The sequence below is a fragment of the Podarcis vaucheri genome (genome assembly GCF_965113315.1).
Source record: "Podarcis vaucheri genome assembly, chromosome: 5".
Classification (NCBI taxonomy): Eukaryota; Metazoa; Chordata; class Lepidosauria; order Squamata; family Lacertidae; genus Podarcis; species Podarcis vaucheri.
The window spans coordinates 16308624-16335507 of NC_138763.1; the positions used below are offsets into that span (position 1 = coordinate 16308624).

The 26884-nt window shown below is 44.7% G+C and overlaps 1 protein-coding gene across 6 annotated transcripts in view; it reads left to right on the top strand.

Moving 5' to 3' along the window:
* TNIK (TRAF2 and NCK interacting kinase) overlaps positions 1-26884 on the top strand; it is a 289071-nt gene that overhangs the window by 127486 nt on the left and 134701 nt on the right. The gene's annotated exons all lie outside the window — the stretch shown is intronic.

The window sequence follows — 26884 nt, forward strand, 5'->3', positions numbered from 1 at the left end:
GGGAGTGCAGCCTCTGTTGCTACCATGTTCCATCCCTAGGGAGAATGAGGAGGAGAAATGGCGACTTCTATTCAGCCAGGGAGATTGAAACAAGCTTGGATGTTCTGATATATATATGTATATAATATATAAGCTTGCTTCAGCTTTTCAGAGCTTCCGAGTGGTCGGAGTCCAAGCAGGACATTTCAGCAAGAGGTGTCGCATGCATGTTCAAGATGCCACCACCTAACATACAAACATGTTCAAGATGCCACCACCTAACATACAAAATGTTCTTTCAGCCTTGGTGTGACAACCATAAAACAACACTAGGTCTCTCCAGGGATTCATGCAAAGTATCCATGGGGGGTGGTGGTGGTATGGGGCTGTGCGTGCTGCCCTACAACTCCCACCTCTAACCTTCCTGCACTGAGTGAAAAGTTCGGGGTTTTGTGGGAGGTTGTCAGTAGACTTAGTGTAAGCTGTTTACAATCCTCCTTGTGATCAGGAAGCTGCTTGTTGCAGGGCGTTCTGGATGGAGGGGCCCACAGCTCTGAGATTTACCTCTGGGATTGCCTTACACCGCAGGTGCCACATAATACCTGTTGCACATTTGTAAGAACTTGGTCGTTTAGTATGGCAGCCCCTACAACTTCAGAACTCCCTGCCTATCGCTGTACTCTTTTTGGCACCTGCTAAAAACATTCCTGATTGGACAAACCTGCCCAGATACTTAGAAAGTTGAGGCAATTTTAATGTTTTAGTCAGGGCTTTTTTTCAGCCGGAACTCGCCTCTCAGGTGGGTGCCATTGCCATTCTAGGAGAACAAGGGGGGTGTTCATGGCAAGTTCTGGCACATCTTTTCCTGGAAAAATAGCACTGGTTTTAGTATTTTAACTTTTGTATGTTTTAAGGAAGGGTTGTAATTTTTTCCTGATTTTCCTGTTTTACCATTTATAAACCGCTTTGAGGTTTGTTTGTTTGTTTTACAATCAAGTGGCATATAAATCAGTGGTAAAGTAAATAAATAAATGTAAAGTAAGAAATCTTGATGAGGGCTTCCACGTTGTTGCTCTAAAACAACTTAGTTTTATTGGTGTACTGTCAAGACTTTTTAAAGGGACACTCAAAAGCAGTAGAAGCTCTTAGGTCTCAAACCCACCCTTTTGCCATTGAAGAGAAAGTATGTAATTCTGCTTTCATTAAAAAAAGGGAGGGGGAAGTGTCTGAAATAGGTTTGCTGCTTATTATAGCTAGAGATCCTGAAATATGAGCAATCCGTAATAATTATGGGCTGCATTCACGTTCTGTAGCTCTCACACTTCTCACTCCTGTCTCTTTTCCATTTGAACTAGCAAATGTAAATTTTTAAAAAGAAAGCTGACTATTTTCATGAAAGCAATTAGACTCTAGGAAAGTCGAATAACTAATAACACGCAGCTCATGAGTTTTGATGAGAAATCAATTTGTTCTGCAGCCCATAAGAACTAACATAAAATGAGTCATACCCTTGAATTTCCTCTTGCTTCTTTTTTTCCTTCTCCTTAAATTGATTACAATTGGTGTGTGAACTCAGATGTTACAGTTAAAAAAATGGAAAAATATTTTGAGATCTTGGGGAAAGTGGGGAGAGAACCCAGTAGAGATGGTTAATTTGTGCCACACTAGACGGGGTAGGGCCAGGGACCCCCAGGGGGTCCTTTGATGGAAATGCAAGATTTCTAGACTTCGGCGGGACTTAGGAATGAGTAGTAATCAAGCAAAGGACCACAGCCCAGGTACGCAGTCCTCCCTTTCACTGCTGGAAAAGAGAAACGCAACTTGATTTGTGTTTTCCTTTTTCCTTTGAAATGCCAGCAGCTTACATTTCTCTGACATTTCATTCAATTAAATTTCTGCTTGCTTCTCGCAACCGATAAAAATCCGTCTTCGGAAACCTTGAATGTCTGCTCTATCAACCTGTTATCAATAACCCTTGGGCTGTTTAGTCGTAGCTCATTGCTCTGAACAATAAGAGAGTCAGAATGGAAATAGATTTCTTTGAATTGCTGGGCTTTCTGTCCCCAAGGCAGTCTTGCCCTGCCCTTCTCCCTCCCTCAGTGCTTTTACACCTCATATTAATACTTTATGCCCTAATACCCCACCCTTACTGTTAGGGGAGGAGTAATACTAACTGCTTGTGTTCCATGTTTTGCCATTTGAGAGCCAGCATCCCTCCCCTCCCCCTCCCCTTTAAAGGGTGATTATTTCATTTCAGTTTTCAAAATTTGATCATCCAGTTCTTTCTTAGGGGTTTTAAAGTTGCTTTGAGACATCGACTTATTGAAAGTGATGAATAAATGTAATAAATAATCACAACAATTTATTCTTCCTTGCGTTAACTGTGATTTTGCATTCCGTGTCCACTGGTGCAAACCATGGTTCCCTTGCAAGCCAGAGATAGAAACCATGGTTTGAAATGGATCTTCTTCATGTAACTGCAGCATGTAGCGTTATAAAAAAGCTCTTTTCATGAAAATATTCCCTTGATTGGGAATCAAAGTCCTCATCCTTGCATCTGTTATTTTGTTTTCTTTTCTCTGTGGGTTTATAGTCCATGGTAACGAGGGAGCCTGGTTTCTAGTAGCCATATTTTTTTGTTGGTACACAAATGTGAAACTGAGATGGGAATAGAGAATTGGTTGAAACTGACGCTCACACTTGCCTCATTGCAACCGTTTCCTTAGCTCACTGAGCTAATGACGCATTCTGAGCTCAACAGAGCTAATCAAATTATTTGTGGCTTGTAGCTTAATGCAAGCACATCCAATTCTTCTATAAGATCATTTTCAGTTCATAATTAAATGCGTGTAATAATAGACTACCACAACTTTAAAATAAGTTATTTGGAGAGCCTCTTACACTATGGGATTTTTGTTTTCTACATGGTTAAGGGTTTGTCTACTTTTTTTTTTCTTGTGACCAGGAAACAGAACATGATTATTACTCCTCATTCAAGTAATATTGGTTTTCATTATGCAATTAAATTCATACATATACCACAAAATAAAACTTGACTATAAAGCTGTATAGATACTACTACTACTACTACTACTACTACTACTACAGTGTTACCTCGGGTTAAGTACTTAATTTGTTCCGGAGGTCCGTTCTTAACCTGAAACTGTTCTTAACCTGAAGCACCACTTTAGCTAATGGGGCCTCCTGCTGCTGCCGCGCCGCTGGAGCACAATTTCTGTTCTCATCCTGAAGCAAAGTTCTTAACCTGAAGCATTATTTCTGGGTTAGTGGAGTCTGTAACCTGAAGCGTATGTAACCCGAGGTACCACTGTAGTAATAATAATAATAAGAATAAGGTTCATTTACAGCAACAATAAAAAAGAATTTTCACTACATTTGGTGTTTCATTTTCTTTTCCAAACTTACCTTCTAAGATAAGTCAGAATGACCATGACGAAAGAGTCCTTTGAGGTATTTTTCCAGCACAAAGACTTTGTGCAGATTCACACCATAAAATTAAAGCATGTCCAATGCACATCTCAAATACAGGAATCCTGGGAACTGTAGTTTCATCTCACAAGGCCACAGTTCCTAGTACTATATTTCAGGGGACGTAATGTGTTTTAAATGTGTACTGGGCGTGTATCATGGGAATTGGGGTTGCTTGTGTGTAAACCTCCAGCCGTTCCCAACTGCTTGGGGTGGTTGCGTCTTTCCCCGGCTGAGCAGCCCTTTTGCGCTGCTGCTCAGTCGCTGGCAGAATCCGTCAGTGGGTGTCTCCTAAATTTCCTCCAGCATAAGAATTCCTTAACGGACAACCTTCGCCTCGCCTCTCAGCGCGGAAGCCTTCTGCGCAGAGTGGGCGTGCCAAGCGGTGGTCCTCCACTCTCCTCACTGACTTCACTAGAAGAGTCTCGGAGCCTCCCCTCCGAAGTGCTCTCTGCCTCTCCCTTCTTCCTGGTGTCACCTGGACTTCCTTCCCCAGAGGACGTTCTCTCTCTTCCCTTACTAGTTCCCTCTCCTGCAGAATCTGGGAGCCTAGCCTCTCCCCTCTGCTCCGATGTCAGTTCCCTGACAGTGTGCTTTTAATGTGCAGTGCAGATCTGCCTGCAGTTTCTTCCTGTTTCCAGTGTTTTGTACATTTGGAGCAGCTGTTAAACTTTCTGGTACCATTTCTGCCTGCCTTTCTCAAATTGATCCTCATACCCATTAATAAATGTGGGTTGTGAACCATGAAGGCATTCTGCTGGGCAGGAGTGCCAGCTTGGCCCCACGGCCATGGATGCCCGGGGCCATGGGTGCCATGCAGTGTCCATGGCCCTGGCACTGAAATTTGTGGGCGCCCGGCCCCTTCATGGCGAATTTTGTGGGTGCTTGGGCACCCAGGGCCCTATGGCACCTATGCGGTGGCTGGGTGTGTGTTTGGGGGAAGAGGGCTGTTGCTATTTCTCCAATGCCCGCATCAACATTTGTTGCCACTTGAATAGGGTGCCCATGAAGATTTTTACCCCCTCCCCTAATCTAGTACCGATCAGGGAATGAATCTGAGTTTGAGTTAAGTTGTTTCCTCCAAGTTCTTGGCTTGACTCTTTGTTAAAATCCCAGGAGAGGCACACCATGCTAAAAAGTTGAAGGGCAGATCTCTGTTCTGTGGGCTTGTGACCTGTGTGGGACCCAGAGTAATTTGCAACGACTTGTAATATTGATGGCACCTGCAGTCGCTCCAGTACTTCAATGCAAACAACATCTAAATTGTGAAAGCCAGTCCCAGATAGGGAATAGAGACTTAGCAAAAGCCACTCAGAAAATCCAGACCTCTTTGGTTAGTGTTCAGTAGTGTTCATCTCACCAGAGTAAGCTGGCTTTCCAATGCATGTTAAGAGTAGCTGAATACTTGAGCATCTTTGCTGTATTGATTCCATAGGATGAGCAATATGGCAGAGGGAGAGGTCATATATCTTCCACAGCTTTAATTCTTTCTTTAAATAGCTGTAAGCAATTTACTTGGTCCTTTATTACAAGTGTTTACAGCAAACTGTGTAAATATGGATTTTCAAAGCAGCAAAATACAGGAGTGTCAGCCCAACAAATGAATGCAAATGATTCAATTTGGTACTTGGAGGGTCCACAGTGCTCCACTATATTATTGGGTTTTCAAACTGCAATTGATCCACTTAAATGGATTTCTGTGTTTCGCTGCTTTTTTCTTGTCTTCAGAGCTCTGCTTTAGGGCGATTTCCCATTCCATGGAAACATTAGAGGTGCATCTTTTGATTTCAAAAATTGTTCATCCCAGCCATGTCCTGGGGACGGATCCAGAGTGGAACCTGAATACATCTTTCAGATTGGGGTGGATAGTCTGCATGGAATCCTACAGGTTTGGAGACAGAATCTGGCAGCTTGGCAAAATCTGGTCTTGTGGCTTCTTTACATAGCTCGAATTTCCTGCAGGACCAAGAAATACTAGCTTGTTGGCCACCATAAAAACATGGCATTTGTTAGTAGAGTTCAGGAAACAATGTATAGTACAACCCTAACATGTTTACGTAGGAGAAAGTTCAACTGAACTAAATAGGAGCTTACTCCCTACCCTAGTAAGTGTGCTTAAGATGGCAGTCTTAGTTGATTTAACAGGTGTTATGTACTGAAGTTCTCACCCTGGGCCAGCAGGGGAATACTGTAGAGAGTTTTCACTCAGGTCCACATATGCAAATAAGGGATTGAAAGTGACGTTCAGTGATTGGATAGTTACAGAAAATGGTTACTGTTGTGTTGTACTGGAGCTCTATATAAGCAGGCTGGCTGAACCCTTCAGTTCAGTTCTGTTCTGGCCTGTGAATAAACAAGAGCTGTTTGAAGAATCGCTGTGTCGTCTGATATGTTCACCCACAACTTAACACTGGCGACGAGGATGGGATACGAACCCATGCGTGCAAAGCACAATTTCACCCACAACTTAATCTCTCACCAGGCCAACTGTTTGACATCCTATGGTAGCTGTTGGGTCCCAACTTCCCACCAGGGCCTAGAGTTACTTAAAAGGTAAAGGGACACCTGACCGCTGGGTCTAGTCGTGGACGACTCTGGGGTTGCAGCGCTCATCTCGCTTTACTGGCCGAGGGAGCCGGCATACAGCTTCCAGGTCATGTGGCCAGCATGACGAAGCCGCTTCTGGCAAACCAGAGCAGCGCACGGAAACACCGTTTACCTTCCCGCCAGACCGTACCTATTTATCTACTTGCACTTTGACATGCTTTTGAACTGCTAGGTGGGCAGGAGCTGGGACTGAACAATGGGAGTTCACCCTGTCATGGGGATTCGAACCGCCGACCTTCTGATAGGCAAGCCCTAGGCACCTTATGCCTGCCCTAATCACTCTGGGTGGGAGGATTTGGATAGTCTCAAAATACCCCTGATATAGCATTGCACAAGAGCATTGCTGGAAAATTTAACATCATATCAGTGCATCGCTGCTGCCTGCTGCCAGCTAAGCACCCTAGGGCTCACTGACCTTTGGGAACATCCATCAGAAGGCAAAGGACCCCCTCAAAACTGAAACTCACCCTGCCTCTACCACATATTTCCATATTGTCCATCCATCTGGGGAGCTTCCTTTCACAAAAGCATGTATAGGAAAGTCTTTGATCATAAGTTCTGGGAAGGGGCCTCCATGTTGTGAACAATATAGGAACCCAATGCCCTCTTTCCAAAGATTGCTGGACTGGATTGGACCCTGCTCAGATCCTTCACTCTTTGTGTCCTTAAGCAAGAATGTGCATACTTAGGATTGCTTATTAGGTGTAATCTCAATAGGCCTTCTTGTTTTGTATATTTAAAACACATTGGTTGACACTGCGGCTTCTAGGAAAGAAAGAAAGAAAGAAAGAAAGAAAGAGCACTATAAAGTACTCATGGTACAGTAGATGCTAAGTAAACGTTCCTCAAAGGCTGTATTCATTATGTAGAAATGGAGAGCCAGCTATTTGTCTCCTCATAATTGTGAGGAGATTCTTCGGCCTTCCCTCCCCAACCACACTTTTCATTTCTATTTGGTTAGTGCTTATTTATGAACTCCGCTGTACTAAGGTGCTGCTTAATTGCAGCGTATTTTGTTTGTTTTGCCTTTTTCCTAATTAAAAAAACCTCATGTTCCTCATTTGTTCAAAACCTGATGATTTTTTGCTCTCTAATACAAATATTCAGGTACCATAATTAGCCCTGTAGATAATTTTGCAATTGCAGCATAAAACCTTGGGGGGGGGGGATGACGTTAAGCACACCTTGGGAGTAATTATTAACCTTTTTATTTTTTGACGCATGTAATTTAATAATACCTACAGCAGTAAGGCTCTTTAAAGAGATGCTTTTATTGACTTTCAGTTAATTTGGTGGTGTTTCTAGTTGTTTGGGCTTTGAAAGTTGTACAGGTTCCATTCAGAAATACGGAAAAACTAACCGGTGAAGAAAGGCAAGCAATCTCCCACTTGCTTTGTGAAGCAGGAGTTGTGAACTTTCTTTCCTTGTGGTGTCCATGATACAAAGGGTATGCTTGAGAGGTATGCCTGGATATAAAAGCCAATTTTTAGAAGTCTACTAAAACGTAGTTCCTGCTGTTTTGACAGTTAACCTGTCAACATGGCCAAAACCGTCTCTCTCTCACTGCCTGCAAATAGGCTAATGCATCTGGGAAGCCATTTTTGATCAACTAGACTTGCCTTTCCTCGATATAAGGGCTGGTGCCAGGATTTATGGTTGGTGTTGCCCGCCATTAATAATAATAATAATAATAATAATAATAATAATAATAATTTATTTATATGCTGCCCATCTGACTGGGTTGCCCCAGGCACTTTGTGCAGCTCCCAACAAAAAATAGTAAAAACACAATACAATATCAATACAATATCATACACTTTAAAACTTCTCTGAACAGGGCTGCCTTCAGTTGTCTTCTAAAAGTCAGGTACAGTGGTGCCTCGCAAGACGAAATTAATCCGTTCTGCGAGTCTCTTCGTCTTGCAGTTTTTTCGTCTTGCAAAGCACGGCTATTAGCGGCTTAGCAGCTTATTAGCGGCTTAACGGCTATTAACGGCTTCGCGGCTTTAAGAAAAAGGAAACAAACTTGCAAGAACTCGCAAGACGTTTTGTCTTGCGAAGCAAGCCCATAGGGAAATTCGTCTTGCGGAACGACTCAAAAAACGGAAAACTCTTTCGTCTAGCGAGTTTTTTGTCTTGCGAGGCATTCGTTCCACAGGGTGGGTGCCACTACCGAGAAGGCCCTCTGCCTGTAACTTTGCTTCTCGCAGTGAGGGAACTGCCAGAAGGCCCTGGGTGCTGGACCTCAGTGTCCAGGCTGAACAATGGGGTTGGAGATGCTCCTTGAATTATACAGGGCTGATGCTGTTTTGGGCTTTGCTAAACTTCCATCACAGTGCCTCTGGAGCCCCAGCGTGACAATCACCTTGGGTCATTATGTCAGGGCCCCAGAGATATTGTAGGGGAATTAAAAATGGGGCAGGGGGGATAGACACAGCCAGCTGGCCTCCAACCCTGAGCCTAGAAGGTCGCGGCCAGTATTTTGGGTCGATGAGAGAGTAGGCAATGTACCCTTCTTGGAGCTTTGCCTGTAGGGCGTTGCACAGTGTTACCTACTCCTGACATATACCTGGGATGGAGGACTCCACAAAAGCAAAAGATGTTCAGGGTGTTATCAGCAGAGTTGTGTGTTGTTATTTATTATTATTTATTAAATTTGTACATCTCCCTATACCCACAGGTCTCACAACATAATAACACAATACAAAAACACAGAATGCATAATAAACATAAAAATAATCTGTCCAAGTGCTATCGGCCTGATTCAGGGTTTCCATTAACCTGCTGGAGCCCCCAGAGCACATCCTTCTTCCGTGTTCTGCTCACCTGCTAGAACTGAAGTCAGTGAGGAACTCCTTGCATGCCCATTGAATGCCCAAGGGATTTCTGTAACCTAAGATGTTCTTCCCTTGCTTTAGCCAACATCCCGGACCGGGTTTGGTGAATTGCCATCCATACAAACAGAAGATTCCTTCTTGAGAGAGGATGCTTGGAAAAGCAAACCTATTCTAATTTTTTGATTAAAAAAAAAGTGTGCGGACCATTCTGAGAAGATTAACAGCACCCGATAGAGCTTGGCGGCTCCTTGAGAGTACAGAATTTCCATTTCATTGCATCCATGGAAATCTGTGCACGTGTGACACAAATGTTCCAAGACAAAATGAGAGGGGAGGGGGAAATTGGTACCCTCTCTTCTCTGGTAGCTCAACAATATTTGCAGCAAAACAAAGACCGCAGCACACAAGAAGGAAATGCTGGCATTAAAAGGCATTCTAGAAAAGTGTTTGTCTTGACATAGCTGTGTATGTTCGTATCAGTACTAATGCCATATATCATTAGCGAAGAGATACTCTGCTCTGCTAGAAGAATGGAATCTGGGCAATTGCAAATTGTTTATTGACTGTTTACTGTTAGACATTGGGAACAGAGTACAGTACAATTGCAAGTTTGCCCGAAGCCTATAAAACCCTTGAAGGCAATATTGGCTGAAAGAATATCCTTCCCCCACCCCTTTCAAAATGGGAAGAGCAACAACATTGATTTAACATGATTAGATAACAGTTTTGATTGTGATGGGTAATACACATGGTTTGGCTTCTTTAGGCTGCTGCTTGTTGAGATGTGTAGCTTTTAAATCAGGAACTCTGGCTCCGAGGCACAAGAGTAAGCATTCAGACTGAAATTTCAGAATGAACGTTTAGGGTACACACAGCAGCATAACCTAGATAGGGGTATCAGCCCCGGGAGGAAACTGGACACGCCTTACAAGGCCATATTGAATGTTTACAGATTAACTATGGGCATTCTGTCTAAGTTGGGGTACAGTGATGGAATACACTATAGGCAGACCAACCTCTGGGGTTGTAGCGCTCATCTCGCTTTATTGGCCAAGGGAGCCGGCGTACAGCTTCCGGGTCATGTGGCCAGCATGACCAAGCTGCTTCTGGCAAACCAGAGCAGCGCACAGAAACGCCGTTTACCTTCCCGCCGGAACAGTATCGATTTATCTACTTTCACTTTGGACGTGCTTTTGAACTGCTAGGTTGGCAGGAGCAGGGAGCAAGAAACAGGAGCTCACCCCGTCACAGGGATTCGAACCGCCAACCTTCTGCTCGGCAAGTCCTAGGCTCTGTGGTTTAACCCACAGCGCCACCCGCTTCCCTTTCAAGTGCTTGCTTAGGGCACCAGAAAAAGCGATAGAGATAAATTTCTTTTTGAAAGAAGTTCGCAATTAGAAAATCTAGAAAGAAAATATTTTTATTTCCGTGGATATGAAAGTTTTGAGACATTTTGAAAAATAAAATGTTATTTTTTGGTTTAGTATCTTTTTATGTTGAATTGCGTATGGTGGGGAGCGTAATCTTTTCAGTGTTTAGGGCCTCTAAAAGTCTTAATCCGACCCTGGTTAGGGGTTGGCATGTACACCCTCAGAGACCCTTCCGGGCGCATCCCCCCCCCCGAAATTAGGCTTGGAAGAAGCATTCTGCCCTGCAGCAGGTCACAGTGTGCTTAGCTCAGGCTTGTGTCTTGTGCCCACAGCAGTTTACCTGGTTTGCAGTTTGTTCGCTTTCCTGGAACATAGATTGATTAAATGAAAGCAGATAGGCCTTACGTCAACAAAGTTGTTTTCTTTTAATTTACTCTTTCTTTGCAAAATTGCTTTACAGTGGAACCTTGGTTCTCAAACGCCTTGGTACTCAAATGCCTTGGTTCTCAAACGTTGACAACCCGGAAGTGTTCCGGTTTTCAAACATTTTTCGGAAGCTGGACGTCCAGTGCGGTTGTCGGCTATTGTTTCTGGGGCGCCTGCACCAATCAGAAGCTGCACCTTGGTTTTCAAACATTCCAGAAGTCAAACAGACTTCCAAAACAGATTAATTTTGGCGTTTTTGTTTTTGCTATTCATTTTGCATTTTTGTCTTTGAGGGTTTTTTGATTAATTTGTTTTGTGACTGTGTGGAACCCAGTTGAGCTACTGATTGATTGATTGATTGATTGAGTGCAGAAATAGATAAAAGCCCCCCCCCCCCCACAATGGCTATCATCAGTGCAGGCAAGAAAAAAACATTCATTTTAATTTTTATCAACTACAATACTGTCTTATTTATTTTATAGTACAGTACATTGATTATTGCTTACATTTTATGAATCAATGGACTCGTTATATAGTAAAATCCATGCCAAATTGCTGTTTTAGGGGTTGTTTTTTAAAGTCTGGAATGGATTAATCCATTTTGCATTACTTTCTATGGGAGAGCACGCCTTGGTTTTGGAACAGACTTCCAGAACAGATTAAGTTTGAGAACCAAGGTACCACTGTATTTGATTAAGAAACATAATATGCACCCACTGCTCTTTTTAACTATCATTGATTTTTTTCCTCTGTGCGTGTGTGAAGCTGATTTTTAGGCTCTTTCTATTGGTTTTTGCATTAATATTTATTTTAGGTAAGCCGCCTTCTGTGGAAGGCAGGATATAATCACCACCACTGGGAAAATTAAAAGCAAAACACAGATGTAGAAATTATTAGCTATGGCAATGGGTGAATCTCCTGTAGAGTTGAAAGGGGCTTTTAAATCGTTTGTCTGCTTTGAATAGCTTTCAGAAAAGAAAAGTCCCTTTGAACACTCCCTGCATATTGAGTCTTAATATTTATGCAGCAGTTCTTGTTGGCTCGCGTCCATCGTTGAGCCACTAGCTCAACAGCAGAGCACGTGCGTTGCATGCAAAAGGTCCTAGGTTTAATCCCTGACATCTCCAGTTAAGGGAGCTTAGATAACGGGACTGGGAAAGACATCTTGCCTGAGACCTTGGCAGTCGGATAAGACTGTACTGGGCTCAGTGGACCAGTGGTCTGAATCAGTATAAGGCAACTTCTTGCAGACTGTAGATTAGTGGTAGAGCACATGCTTCGAATGCAGAAGATTCCAAGTTGAAACCCCTGAAATCTCCAGGTAGCACAAGAAACCCTGTAGATCAGGCAGAGGCAAACTCAGCCCTCCAGATGTTTTGGGACTACAACTCCCATCACCCCTATCTAACAGGACCAGTGGTCAGGGATGATGGGAGTTATAGTCCCAAAACATCTGGAGGGATGAGTTTGCCTATGCCTGCTGAGCACTCAGGGCTGATTTCCTTAAGAATGGATAGATTTGATCTTCTTGCAGTCCATGGGACTCTCAAGAGTCTCCTCCAGCACCATAATTCAAAAGCATCAATTCTTCGGCGATCAGCCTTCTTTATGGTCCATGGTATGTTGTGATGGCCGCAGACTTGGACTGCTTTAAAGGGGGATTGGCCAAGTTAATGGAGGAAAGGGCTACAAGGGGCTACTTGTCTGTGCTATCTGCAGCATCAGAAGTGTATTCCTCTGAATATCAGACACAGAGGAACATGAGAAGGGATAGTGCCGTTCGACTCATGTCCTGCCTGCAGTCTTCCCATAGGAACAGGTAGACCAGTGAGAACGGGATGCTGGACTAGATAGGGTTTCAACTTGCCTGGCAGGACTGCTGTTACGTATCCTGGAGAGCAGTGGTGGGGAGCCTCTGGCCCACAGGATAAACCTGGCCCACCAGGGATCCCCAAAACCACAGCCACCCATTCCGTGCCAGACATCAAGTGTGATAACAGGTGTGCCGCAGGTACAGATGTGGCTCCAAACGAGCGATCAGGAGCTTAAAGTGAGCTCCCATTCATTCCTTTTCCTGAAGTGAGGTCAGTGTCTGAAATTAGCCGGGCGAAATTGCAACTACAGTGGTACCTTATTGTTGTTGTTTAGTCATTTAGTCGTGTCCGACTCTTCGTGACCCCATGGACCAGAGCACGCCAGGCACTCCTGTCTTCCACTGCCTCCCGCAGCTTGATCAGACTCATGTTTGTAGCTTCGAGAACACTGTCCAACCATCTCGTCCTCTGTCGTCCCCTTCTCCTTGTGCCCTCCATCTTTCCCAGCATCAGGGTCTTTTCCAGGGAGTCTTCTCTTCTCATGAGGTGGCCAAAGTCTTGGAGCCTCAGCTTCAGGATCTGCCCTTCCAGTGAGCACTCAGGGCTGATTTCCTTAGGAATGGATAGATTTGATCTTCTTGCAGTCCATGGGACTCTCAAGAGTCTCCTCCAGCACCATAATTCAAAAGCATCAATTCTTCGGCGACCAGCCTTCTTTATGGTCCATGGTATAGTTAAAACCATGGCTTTAACTATATGGACCTTTGTTGGCAGGGTGATGTCTCTGCTTTTTAAGATGCTGTCTAGGTTTGCCATCGCCTTTCTCCCAAGGAGCAGGCGTCTTTTAATTTCGTGGCTGCTGTCACCATCTGCAGTGATCATGGAGCCAAGAAAGTAAAATCTCTCACTGCCTCCATTTCTTCCCCTTCTATTTGCCAGGAGGTGATGGGACCAGTGGCCATGATCTTGGTTTTTTTTTTGATGTTGAGCTTCAGACCATATTTTGCGCTCTCCTCTTTCACCCTCATTAAAAGGTTCTTTAATTCCTCCTCACTTTCTGCCATCAAGGTTGTGTCATCTGCATATCTGAGGTTGTTTATATTTCTTCCGGCAATCTTATTTCCGGCTTGGGATTCATCCAGCCCAGCCTTTCGCATGATGAATTCTGCAGATAAGTTAAATAAGCAGGGGGACAATATACAGCCTTGCCGTACTCCTTTCCCAATTTTGAACCAATCAGTTGTTCCATATCCAGTTCTAACTGTACCTTCTTGTCCCACATAGAGATTTCTCAGGAGACAGTTGAGGTGATCAGGCACTCCCATTTCTTTAAGATCTTGCCATAGTTTGCTGTGGTCGACACAGTCAAAGTGGTACCTTGGTTACAACCATAATCTGTTTCGGAGGGGCCTCCAAAAACAATTTGTTCGTAATCCCAAAAAATGGGTTGTAATCCAAAAAAAGTTTGCAAACCGGGACACACACTTCTGGGTTTGACGTTTGTAATCCAAAACGTATGCAAACCAGACTGTTTGCAAACCAAGGTACTATTGTAGATGGTTTGTGATCACAGTTTATAAGCCTCGGACTTAGTGAATGGACGTTCCATTGTGGCGACTGCAACCTAGATTCACAGTGCCATCTGGCACCTAGCTTATGAACCTGACTTTCTAACAATGAGTGAGGTGTGCTCCGACCGCCCATTCACAACTGAAACCTTTGAAACTGCTGCTAAAACGCACCAAGCATAGGTCTGGCAACACCCCTTGGGCTGCCGTTCCTAAGTGCCCGACGCCCAGCTTGCCACCGTACACTTCGGAAGCCTGTGCGAGGGATGTTGACAACCCCCCAGCCAATTACGCAATGTGGTCATAATGACATGTGGTTGGCAGGTGGGTTGTCCCATCCATCTGCAGTGTTGACCCACAGGGGCCGAGCTATTTAAAGATCTGGCCCCTGGTGGCAGCAAGGTTGCCCACTCCTGCTGGGGAGCCACCATCAGTCAGTGTAAACAGTACTGAATTAGACCAATGGCCTGCTTCACTATCTGCCAGCTTCTTGGGGTCACGTGGTCTCTTGACATCCCGAAACAGGCTTTGTTTGGGTCTGAAAGTTAATGTAAAAAACCCCAAAAATGCAACAACATTCATCTGAAAATTAAATTGTCATCCCACCTGGAGTCTCTTTAGAAACTCACTCTGGGGATTTTTCTTAAAGAAGAAGTAGGAGGGTTTTGAAAATGTGCTGAATGTGCAAGTATGAATAAAATCTGCACTTGTCTGATTTGATAAAGACCCTTTCGCTCTTTCTCCGTTTAAATGCCCCTAAGGGACACTGTCAGAATGATGTCAGAAAGCAGCCAACCAATTTACTGCTTCTCGAGGAAGGAGAGGAACGAGAGAGGAAATATATTTCAGATCTTCTGGCAAGTAAGGCTCAGGGCAGCAATCCTCCTCCTCCTGCTTCTGTCTCTCCTCGGGTTTTATTTTCCTGCCAGGAGAGAGGTGTGTGGTTGTGTTATTTTGAAAGAAAGAGAGACCCCCGTCTAAAGCAGGGAAGGGTTGTAGCTCATTGGTAGGATATCTGCTTGGCATGCAGAAGGTCACAGATTCACCCCTTGGCGTCTCCAGGTAAGGCTGGGAAACACTTCGGTCTGAAACCCGGAGAGCCATGGCCTGTCAGAGTGGGCAACGTGACTTGGCATTAGGTATCTTCTAGTACAGTGGTGGAGGGACGCGGGTGGCGCTGTGGGTAAAAGCCTCAGCGCCTAGGGCTTGCCGATCGAAAGGTCGGCGGTTCGAATCCCCGCGGTGGGGTGCGCTCCCGCTGCTCGGTCCCAGCGCCTGCCAACCTAGCAGTTCGAAAGCACCCCCGGGTGCAAGTAGATAAATAGGTACCGCTTACCAGCGGGAAGGTAAACGGCGTTCCGTGTGCGGCTCTGGCTCGCCAGATGCAGCTTTGTCACGCTGGCCACGTGACCCGGAAGTGTCTCCGGACAGCGCTGGCCCCCGGCCTATAGATGTGAGATGGGCGCACAAACCCCAGAGTCTGTCAAGACTGGCCCGCTCGGGCAGGGGTACCTTTACCTTTACCTTTTAGTACAGTGGTACCTCTGGATGCGAACACAACCCTCGTCCGTGGGTCGCGATTCACCGCTTCTGCGCATGCGCGTGACGTTATTTTGACCGTCTGCGCATGCGCGAGTGGCAAAACCCGGAAGTAACGGCTCCGTTACTTCCGGGTCGCCGCAGCGCGCAACCCAAAAATACTTATCCCGAAGCTACTTCAACCCGAGGTGTGACTAATAGTATCAACAATGAAAATAATTGCAGTAGAACTTGGGGTCGCCCAATGAAATAGTTTTGCTACCGTTTTAAGATAGGTCAATGAAATAATACTTCATTCAGCACATAAGTAATAACTTTTTACACTTTCGCAGAATGTGGGATGTGTAGCAGTTTAGGACCAAACTGCACACAATGCTTGTCACATTTTTAAAAATAGTATCGACTCAAATGTACTGCACACCTTTTTTTTGCCAAACTACGTTGCGAAAATTAGGGTGTGCATTAGATTTGATGGCGCATTAAAGGTAAAGGGGCCCCTGACCATTAGGTCCAGTCATGACCGACTCTGGGGTTGCGGCGCTCATCTCGCTTTATTGGCCGAAGGAGCCGGCGTACAGCTTCCGGGTCATGTGGCCAGCATGACTAAGACGCTTCTGGCGAACCAGAGCAGTGCACAGAAACACCGTTTACTTTCCTGCCGGAGCGGTACCTATTTATCTACTTGCACTTCGATGTGCTTTTGAACTGCTAGGTTGGCAGGAGCTGGGACCGAGCAACGGGAGCTCACCCCGTCGCGGGGATTCGAACCGCTGACCTTCTGATCAGCAAGTCCTAGGCTCTGTGGTTTAACCCACAGCCCCGCCCGCGTCCTTGATGGTGCATTAGATTTGCATAAATACAGCAAGTGTGATTAACCTGGCTGCTTTTATTTCGAGGGAAGAGTAGCCACCGGTGCCTGTCCCCCTATCTGAAACAGACTCCCGGTTTGGATTGACACCTGAAAACAGTTCCATCTTGCCTGCTTTAGGCCCCCAAGCATTGTGTTTTCGGCAAACAGCAACTTTGTGGGGGAAATAGTAGCCGGATGTAGATTGGAAGCACGTCATGATGTAGAAATATCTTGAAAGGCGCCTACATATCTCCTTTATTTTGCTTAGCATTTTCACTGTCTTAAGCATGGATATTTCTTGAGTTATGCTCCTCCGGGGGCTGGTACTTGAATGCAATGATATTTACGTTTTAAAAGCCAAGAACACGTTTTTTGTTTTGGCCGCTGTAACATATTCCTCCAATTTAATGCTATGTGACAGCAGAGATGCATTCACTGCCACTTTTATAATTGCATAGTGGAGTGAGAAATTTGGTTTGCCAACAGTGGTGGCTTATTTAATGGCAATAGGAGCACAAATGAATTTTTACTGTATAATTTTGTACAAACCATTAAGGTACCGTACTTCAGATGTGACCTATTATTTCCCGGCCTGAGTCTCTCCTGGTTGCCATGCTTTCCTGTCTGCCTATCGACTTTCCGCAGAGAAAGAGCTGCATTCTGAATGCACACTGTTTATCAATACTTGTATGCTAATATTCATGATCGAGAATCAGCAACTCTCGCTCCCCTGCCCCCAGGCATCGATCACAAGTCCCAAATACAGGAGCCAGATTGCTGGCCGAGGTTCCATTTAGCACTCACATAACCCGTTTAAAAACAGCTGTAATGGTTGACAGTTTGTTTCAAGGCCCAGTTCAAGGCACTCACATTAACACATACCTTCCAACATTTCTCCAATGAAAATAGGGACATTCTATTCTACTCTTGAGAGTCCCATGGACTGCAAGAAGATCAAACCTATCCATTCTGAAGGAAATCAGCCCTGAGTGCTCACTGGAAGGACAGATCCTGAAGATGAGGCTCCAATACTTTGGCTACCTCATGAGAAGAGAAGACTCCCTGGAAAAGACCCTGATGTTGGGAAAGATGGAGGGCACAAGGAGAAGGGGACGACAGAGGACGAGATGGTTGGACAGTGTTCTCGAAGCTACTAGCATTAGTTTGACCAAACTGCGGGAGGCGGTGGAAGACAGGAGTGCCTGGCGTACTCTGGTCCATGGGGTCATGAAGAGTCGGACACGACTAAACGACTAAACAACAACAACAAATTCTACTATGATTATGATTATCACCCCGCCCGTCTGACTGGGTTGCCCCAGCCACTCTGGGCAGCTCCCAATATATATAAAAACATAATAAAACACCGATCATTTAAAAACGTCCCTATACAGGGCTTCCTTCAGATGTCTTCTCAAGGTTGCAGAGTTACTTTATCTCCTTGGCCCGAGAGTCGCATAACTCCATACCCTCCAACATTTCTTTGATGAAAATAGGGACATCCTAAGGAAAAGTGGGACATTCCAGGATCAAATCAGAAACCGTGATGACTTCTGGAAAATAGGGACACTTCGAGGGTCAGTTAACATTCAAAATCTGAAATGACCCAGGCCCCAAATATATGAAAGATGGTCTCCACATCCTTACTCACTTGTGCTTCAGGAGAGGAGAGAGGGAGACAGAGGTTCCTGCCTGGTAACAGTAAACCCAAGTGTAGACTAAAACTCCCATCTGCCTCAGCCGCATAGGCAATGGTCAGGGAACTTGGGACTTGCAATCTGTCAACATCTGGAGGGCACCAAAACAGTTTAGCTAGAAGAGGGAAGAGAAGAATGTACAGGCCTGAGGCTCACACATGCAACACCAGATGGGGCTCATGGGTGTAAGACTAAACTTCACTTAGTGTTACATCTGAGCCAAGGCCAGTTCATATGAAAGTCCACAGACTTTTTGCCAAAGTGGAGAGCAAAATAAATACTAGAAACACACACACACACACACACACACACACACACACACACATGGTCTTGGAGAACAGGTGTACCATTTTGGATTGACCAATATGCTTACTGATTGGGGTGTTGAGACCTGGGTAGACCTGTCACCTGGGTATCTACATCCCCCCCCCCCAATGAAAAGCCCTTCTTTTTATAAGCAGCATCTTGGAGCATGAATGGGAAGGATGACGATAATATGACTCTGCTGGATTGTTTATTTATTTTTGCTGCTTATTCCCCCCTGTACCTTTAAAGTATAAGAAGACAGGATTCTTTGGGTGTGCGTCTCGCCATTTGCTAAGCTAGTTTCACTTGGTCTGCTGAACGTGTCTGTGTGGTTGTTGTTTAGAAAAAGCTAATAGCGATTTGTCAGCTCTGCCCTGGTGGATAGGAGGGCTGAGGTATTTCCCTCCCTCTCTCTTCCCCGAAAGTGGCAGAATATCAAATATTTATGCAAGCAGACTATTTTGCAAGTGCATTCTGGTCATTTTATGTGACTAGGTCGAACAGAATGCCTGGGGAAGCTGTCAGGGGTGTGTGAGCGTGAGAGGGAGAGGGAGAGAGAGAGGGAAGCTCTCTTTCCCATAATGCACTGAGATTTGATCAATCAAAGTTAGTGTTGCCAGATGCTCACTCAGATCAGCCCTTTTTCTTTCCCATAATGAAGCCATGGAAGCTCTTGAGGAAGCAGGAGTTCCATCTGATTGGGTATGAGGGAAGCTCTTCTCCATTTTCTGCCAGCTACTTTGAAATAAAAAAATACTGTTCCTCCAAGCAGCTATCTTATTTAGCTGTGCTATTTTGCTCTGTAGCCAAAATTAGAAAAATATCAGCAGAAGGCAGAGAGTTTGAAAATCTTCATGGCAACAATTGCATCATGAACCACCCTGTGTTGATGGCAAATGGAGTCTTTTGCCTCTTGTAGAATCCTGACAATTTAAATAATAATAATAATAATAATAATAATAATAATAATAATAATAATAATAGAATGGGCTTACAGCCTAGTGAGGCAGTGTAGTTGAAATATAGGTGTGAAATTGAATATATTATCTGTGTATGTAAGCTAATGCTTAGAAACCTAAATCAAAACTGAGTGTTTGTGCAAATTAGGTTATGACTGTCTTGTTTTTGTTTATAATTCTATTTATTTGTTTATTTAAAACTATCAGTATCACTCCAAGACACCTCTGTGAGGCATCAAAGTCGCCTATTGGCATAAAAAGTCACTACCAATCAAATACAGAAAATTCAAAACAAAACGACTGAGACAGTTTCCAATAGAAAAAGTTAGTGGTTGTCTCATAATTTTTTCATAGGGATGTCAGACAATGATCTCACATAAACTCTTTTTCGGTAAAATTCTGTGGAGTGTTGCTAATGGGGGATGGTTTGGCTCTGTTCAGACATGCATAGTTTAGCATCCTGAGAATGAACTATGGCAAGCCTTGGGCTCTTGGGTTCCTTCTCTCTCCTCTCTCCTTCATGCAGGATGGCAGGTGATGTGACTCTTCCACTTCTGGTTTGGAAGAAACTGCAGTTTCCTATTGCTTCTGAATTTGGGAAACTGGCTTAGCCTAAACTATGGTTAGTTAAAACACACCAGAACCAAACTGTGGTTTCACATCCTGTTGGTTTTTTTAAAACTAACCATAGGTAAACTAAACGAGTGTCCTGAGATTGGAGGTAATGGAAGGCAGCAAAATTGAAACGATCAGCTTTCAGTCTTGCTCTCTCACACAAGAAAGAGGAAGAGGGGAAAGTGTGTGAGCTTAAGGCTCACTATGGCTCATTCTTGCAATGTTGGAACCTCTTTGTTTAGCATCATGCCTTAACTGGGCCTTTATGTTACCTAATCACACAGAACTAACTCTCCAGAATAGATGAAAGATGCCCAGGGTGGTTTAAAGCAGCACACCATATTCATATACTTGACTACAACCTGTTTAATTTTAAAAAAGCAATGTAAAAACTGCACCTAGCTTAATCAAGCTGAACATAACAGATGCAAACTATGTTCCATTTCAATGTCACTTAATCTTAGAACCTTTTCCAGCTGTCTCTACAGTGTCAATTTTACCCTAAGAATTTCTACTGATTGAAACAGCTACATTTAAAATGTACAGCTTGGGAACGCCGAGGGCCACTCTGAGATTATATGCAGCGCTGATGAATATTTATAAGGTGTATACATAACCTTCAAAATTCCTTTGTCTTGAAAAACTCTGCAGATTATGCACAGATCTGCCACTCTAAACTTTCTCTGTCACTGCCCTCGTTTTGTGGGAATCTGAGTAACGTCCACATAACACTCAGGACATTCTTGAGTTAGCGATAGCTAGGTAATGTTTTAAAGGTAATTAGAGGGATCGCTTCATGCTCAGATGAGTGCTCAATCGAAAACAACAACAGCTTTGACATTCTCACTTGGATAAGCTTCGAGTTGAGTTTGGGTTTGTACCCAAATAAGCTTTGACAGCATATCTGGGGAGGAAAGCTATGCCAACAACATCATGCGCACACACAACAATGTAAAGCAGAAACCTTGATATTGATAAAGAAGAATACATATATTGACAAAGGTGCATGTTTGATGAGCTCAGTGGGCTGAGATAATGAATAGATTTGAGTTGGAAGATAGTATTTGGCTAAAGCAGAGATGGTTGAAGACATCTGGTGCCTGAGGCAGAAAATCCGAGCGGTTTCTCCCAGGGTGATGAATATGTCAGAAAACCCAAACAATGGAAGACCTCGTTGGATGAGGCTCCTAGCAAGTGTAACTAACTAAATAAATGACTGTTCATTCATAGTGGTGCACAACACCCCAAATCTGCTGCCTGAGCTGGACCACCTCATCCTGCCCAATGGTAGGGTCAGCTGTGAAAATGCACTGACTCTTTGAGCAGTGGCCAGCCTTTCTGGCCAAATTTGTCAGCCGTTTTGTCCAAAATATGTGAGAGGCATAACTCCTAGGGCATACTACAATACATATACAGACTCCTGGGTCTTGGAATGGTTTACTGCATTGCCTGCTGATGAACCACCTACTGGGAAGAGGCATGCTGCAGAAATGTCCCTAGACTGCCACAAACTGATGCTTGCTGTTCTGCTTGTGGCACCTGTCCGTCACCCATGATTTAGCTGGATTTTTTCACCTGTCCTCTCTTGAAGCCTCTAGGACAGGCATCCCCAAACTTGGCCCTCCAGTGGGACCACAACTCCCATCATCCCTAGCTAACAGGACCAGTGGTCAGGGATGATGGGAATTATAGTCCCAAAACCTCTGGAGGGCCGAGTTTGGGGATGCCTTCTCTAGGAGAATCACAGCATGTCTAAGATTGCAAACCTAGAAGCGCATTGTAAGTTAAGCATAAGTTTGATGGAATGCAACTAAATTAAAACCACTTCAGCCTCTTGCTGAACCATATTTGTGATGAACCAGCACAACTAGAAGTGTCTTGCAACGCTTCCAGGTAAGGATTGGGCACACATCAAATTAAGTGTTTTTGCTGTGGGAAGGAATTAGTTCCTTGAACTAGGTTTTTTTCTTATAGAGTAGCCTTCAGCAATGGCTATTACCTAGAATGGCTGCATGCAGTGGAGCAGGGGTGTTGTTTAGTTGTGTCCGACTCTTTGTGACCCCATGGACCAGAGCACGCCAGGCACTCCTGTCTTCCACTGCCTCCCACAGTTTGGTCAAACTCATGCTGGTAGCTTCGAAAACACCGTCCAACCATCCTGTCCTCTGTTGTCCCCTTCTCCTTGTGCCATCAATCTTTCCCAACATCAGGGTCTTTTCCAGGGAGTCTTGTCTTTTCATGAGGTGGCCAGAGTATTGGAGCCTCAGCTTCACGATCTGTCCTTCCAGTGAGCACTCAGGGCTGATTTCCTTCAGAATGGATAGGTTTGATCTTCTTGCAGTCCATGGGACTCTCAAGAGTCTCCACCAGCACCATAAGTCAAAAGCATTAATTCTTCGGCGATCAACCTTCTTGATGGTCCAGCTCTCACTTTTCTGTGGTGGCTCCCTGCTTGTGGAATTCTCTCCCCAGGGATGCTCGCCTGGTGCCATCATTGCATAAAGGTAAAGGTAAAGGTACCCCTGCCCGTACGGGCCAGTCTTGACAGACTCTAGGGTTGTGCGCCCATCTCACTCAAGAGGCCGGGGGCCAGCGCTGTCCGGAGACACTTCCGGGTCACGTGGCCAGCGTGACATCGCTGCTCTGGCGAGCCAGAGCCGCACATGGAAACGCCGTTTACCTTCCCGCTAGTAAGCGGTACCTATTTATCTACTTGCACCCGAGGGTGCTTTCGAACTGCTAGGTTGGCAGGCGCTGGGACCGAACAACGGGAGCGCACCCCGCCGCGGGGATTCGAACCGCCGACCTTTTGATCGGCAAGCCCTAGGCGCTGAGGCTTTTTGCCATCGTTGCATATCTGTGACTAATTAAACAATCTCGTGTCCTTTTAAACTGGAGGGGGGGGAGAGTATTGTTTTCGTTTGTAACTGTGTTACGTATTTTTGTGTTTCTCAATTATAAACTGCCCTGTGATCCTCAGATGAAGAGCGATACAGGAATTAATAAATGATAAAAAATAATTAATGAATAGGGCTGAAAGGCACAACTCCAGTATAGTCCATGTGCCTTGTCTGTATCCTACTCTTAATATCTGTTTTGGGAACAGCTTCTCATTCATTTATTTTTTTAAAAAAATTGTGCGCTACTCAGCTCAGGCTATGAAAATTCATCCAGATGACCTCAGTTCACCCTGGTTTCAGGCTGGCTCTCATTAGGAGGCAAAACATTTTCTTGCCAGGAGAAGCGCATTGGCATGCTTCACACAGTCGTTTGAGGAGAAGCCAGCGCATTAGGCAGTTCCATGAGAAGGGCGCCTGCCTAAAGCAGACAGTGCCACTCTGCTGGAATGCTAACTGGTTTTTTAGGTCATCTACAACTGAGCCGTTGCCAGCCTGGTTCCTTCAAGATTCTTTGGACTCTCATCAGCCCAAATCCCATTCATGGTATACCGTTATTTGCACCCAGAGAACAGTGTGAAGGGTTTGCTGAAGCTTAAGTTAAGCTAGGTTTGTTTTTCACAGGTATACGTCGCTGTTGAGTGAAAATTCAGTTCTCTTCATAATAGAGAATTAGACACACTACATTTTTTTAAAAGCCATCACATCTTGCTTCTTTTATGAACTTTTGGGATGGCTCCATGTTTTTCTTTTGAAGGTCATGGATGTGCAGCCTTGATATTAGGAATGCATTAATACATAAATTTAAATTCTCTGTATTTGTGGGGTTGGAGAAGCTGTATTCTACAACCTGTGTACATTTTGCAATTGAGCAAATTTGATGACGTTTTCCCAGTTTGAAAAAAGTTGTATAATTTCACGCTGGTTTTGCTAGTTAACTGATAGTGGCAAAAAGCACTACAGACCTCTGAGAGACAAGTGTGGCACAGGGCTCCGAAAGTTGCGTTAGGACTACAGAGACTTGGGTTCAAATCCCCATTCAGTTGTGTAGTTCCTGGAGGGACTACAAGCTAGTCACTCTTTCTTATCCTAACCTACATAACAGGATTGTTGTGAGGATAGGATAAGAATGTGGGGGGTGGGGGAAGAACCGTGTTCATCCTTGATGAAGGATATATATATATATACACACACACACACACACACACACACACACACACTGGTACCTCTAGATGCGAACGGGATCCGTTCTGGAGCCCTATTCGCATCTAGAAGCAAACGTAATCAGTGGCAGCACATCTGCGCATGTGCACATCGCTTTTCGCCGCTTCTGCGCATGCGCGTGACGTCACTTTGACCATCTGCGCATGTGCAAGCGGCGAAACCCGGAAGTAACGCGCTCCGTTACTTCCGGGTTGCCGCGGAGCGCAACTTGAATGCGCTCATCCCGAAGCACATTCAACCCGAGGTATTACTCTCTCTCTCTCTCTCTCTCTCTCTCTCTCTCTCTCTGTGTATAATATTATACACACGCACACACACACATATATGTATGCTGTCATGTTCCTGTCTACTTCTGGCTTCTGAGAATTTCAGCAGGCATTGCCCCCACCATGCACTTTCAAACATAAAGGTTTGAAACATACACTTTTCTAATGGAAGCCGAGATTTCCAAGAAACTGAATCCGGCCCATACCATGTCCTTCGTTTCTCCCTTCCCGGCATTCCTGTGGAATCGCAGCACACAGCCTTGAGGGTAGGAACCTGTGTTCTATATTGGGCATCCTTTGAAATACCTCAGAGCGTCGCAAACTTACCACAATTTTTGAGCAGCATTTGGGAGGCGGTGGGCAGAACTGACTGCAATGTGATCCAGTAAAAGCTTTTAAGAGCCGATGCAAAATGCATGAGCATGCCAGCCACCAACAGTTATTTTGTACTGCTTTCCTGGAAGAGAGAGAAAATCTCGGTACCGTGCGTGTCGTGTGGGTGGGTGTGCTCTGTTGCACCTTTACAAAAGGTGCTTGCTTGAAAAGCTTCAGATCTGCACCATCCAAGCTCTGATTGTCCTCGCGTCCCCTTCTGTTGCCTGTGTGGAAGTGTGTGTGTGTGTGTGTGTGTGCGTGTGTGTGCGCGCCCTGGCACACTGAACGTTCCCTCAGGACTCTGGGATCCTCTGCAGTGACCTAGTTTTGTTCCATACAGTGATGAAGAGTTCAGCGCCAGGCCCAGCCTGGGATTTTACCGCATGGTCTCCTGGAAGGAGAAAGCCAATAATCCGTGGCCTCAGCAGAGTCACTGCCGCTCTCGTGTTGTGAGGAGGGCTGCTGCTGCTGCTGCTGCTGGGCAGTAGGCCTCTCCGCGAATCAATCACCTAGCTTTTTCCTCATGAAACTACTTACACTTGGCTTCCCTTGCCAATTCGACTATTTATTTACAAAACTATTTGTAGTATTGCGAGGTGCCTTGTACTGCTCTTTTGAGGGTGCGAGGCACCTCACAATTTCACGAAACAACAAAATAAACGAATTAAATGATAAAGCTGCCAGTTCTCTATCTCCAGGTCTCCAGCTGTTGTTGGACTACAACTCCCATCGTCCCTGACCGCTGGTCCCGCTAGCTAGAGATGATGGGAATTGCAGTCCAACAACAGTTGGGGACCCAAGTTTGCGAAACGCGACGAGAAGAAGAAACCAATTTAAGCCGAGTGTTTTATTGCAAAGTTGTTATTTGTGTAAGCCGTCTTAGGAGTGTTGCAGTCTTTAAAGGTGACTTGGAAATGCTTGTTATAATAATAACAGGGTTTATTTCTGATCGAAGAAAAGGAGGAAGGGATAGAACTGAAATGCAAATATACAAGGATATAAGCATATATTTAACATACGATATCCATACTCTGCAAAGAAAGAAAGCTACCACTGTTAAAATAAGAACACTGTTCTGCCCAGCTGTTTCCTTTTTCACTGCACTGTTTGCATACTTTACTTCTCTTCAATATGAGGAAGATCTCATTACATCAGAAAATACCCTTGTGCCTAAAAATGCAATGGGTTGTCTGCAACACTGCAGATGTTCCATTTACACAATGGGATTTTTCTCTTCTTCTCTCCCACCCCCTCCAAAATCTGCTCTGGGGGTCCCCCAAACCTCTAGGGCAGATTTGAGGGGGGCGTTCAGGGAAGAGGTGAGGAGGGAGAAGTTCCATTGTGCAAGGGGCAGTCTGCGAAGGTAACAACAATGTTGGAAAAAATCCAATATGTCTGCCTTAAATGTGAATCACAAAATTACATTGGTAATGGGCGGTGGTAATTACCTGATAAATCTGTTGGGATTCCTCTTCCCAGTTTCCCAGGTTTGGGGGCAAGTAATTTGAATTGTAACAAGGTTTGGCGTTTCCTTCTCAGAATAGGAATGCGACTCTCATTTGCAGACTCCCTCAAATTGTAAGGGCTCATCCTGTCAAAGGTTGACAGTTATGTCATTTCGTTCCATGTGGAATGAGGCTAATCTACTAATTTTTCCATATCCAGGACCTTATTTAACATCAAAGTGCCGGCTGTGAGGTGTATTATTAGTTGCTTGTGTGTTCAGCCACAAAGTAAATCTGCTTCAGGCTAGGAAGAAAAAAATCTAGTATGAAAGAACAATAGTCTCTAAATCCTTAAGTCTCCTCCTGTGTATTTGCCATTATATAGAAGATGAAAAGGAACCTGAAGGCTTCGGGCCCAGCTAGATGATACATGAAATGTGTCGCTGCATTTCTCATATGTGTGTGTGTGTGTGTAAGAAAAAGGCAGCTGGAGGGGGTGTTAACCCTTACTTCCTGCACTGTATTCCTAATTAAAATTGCCCTCTCCACTGAAGCTGTTCCCCCAGGCCGCTAGGGCAACTCCCATTAGCACCAGTGGACTCTTCCTTCATTCTGAACATA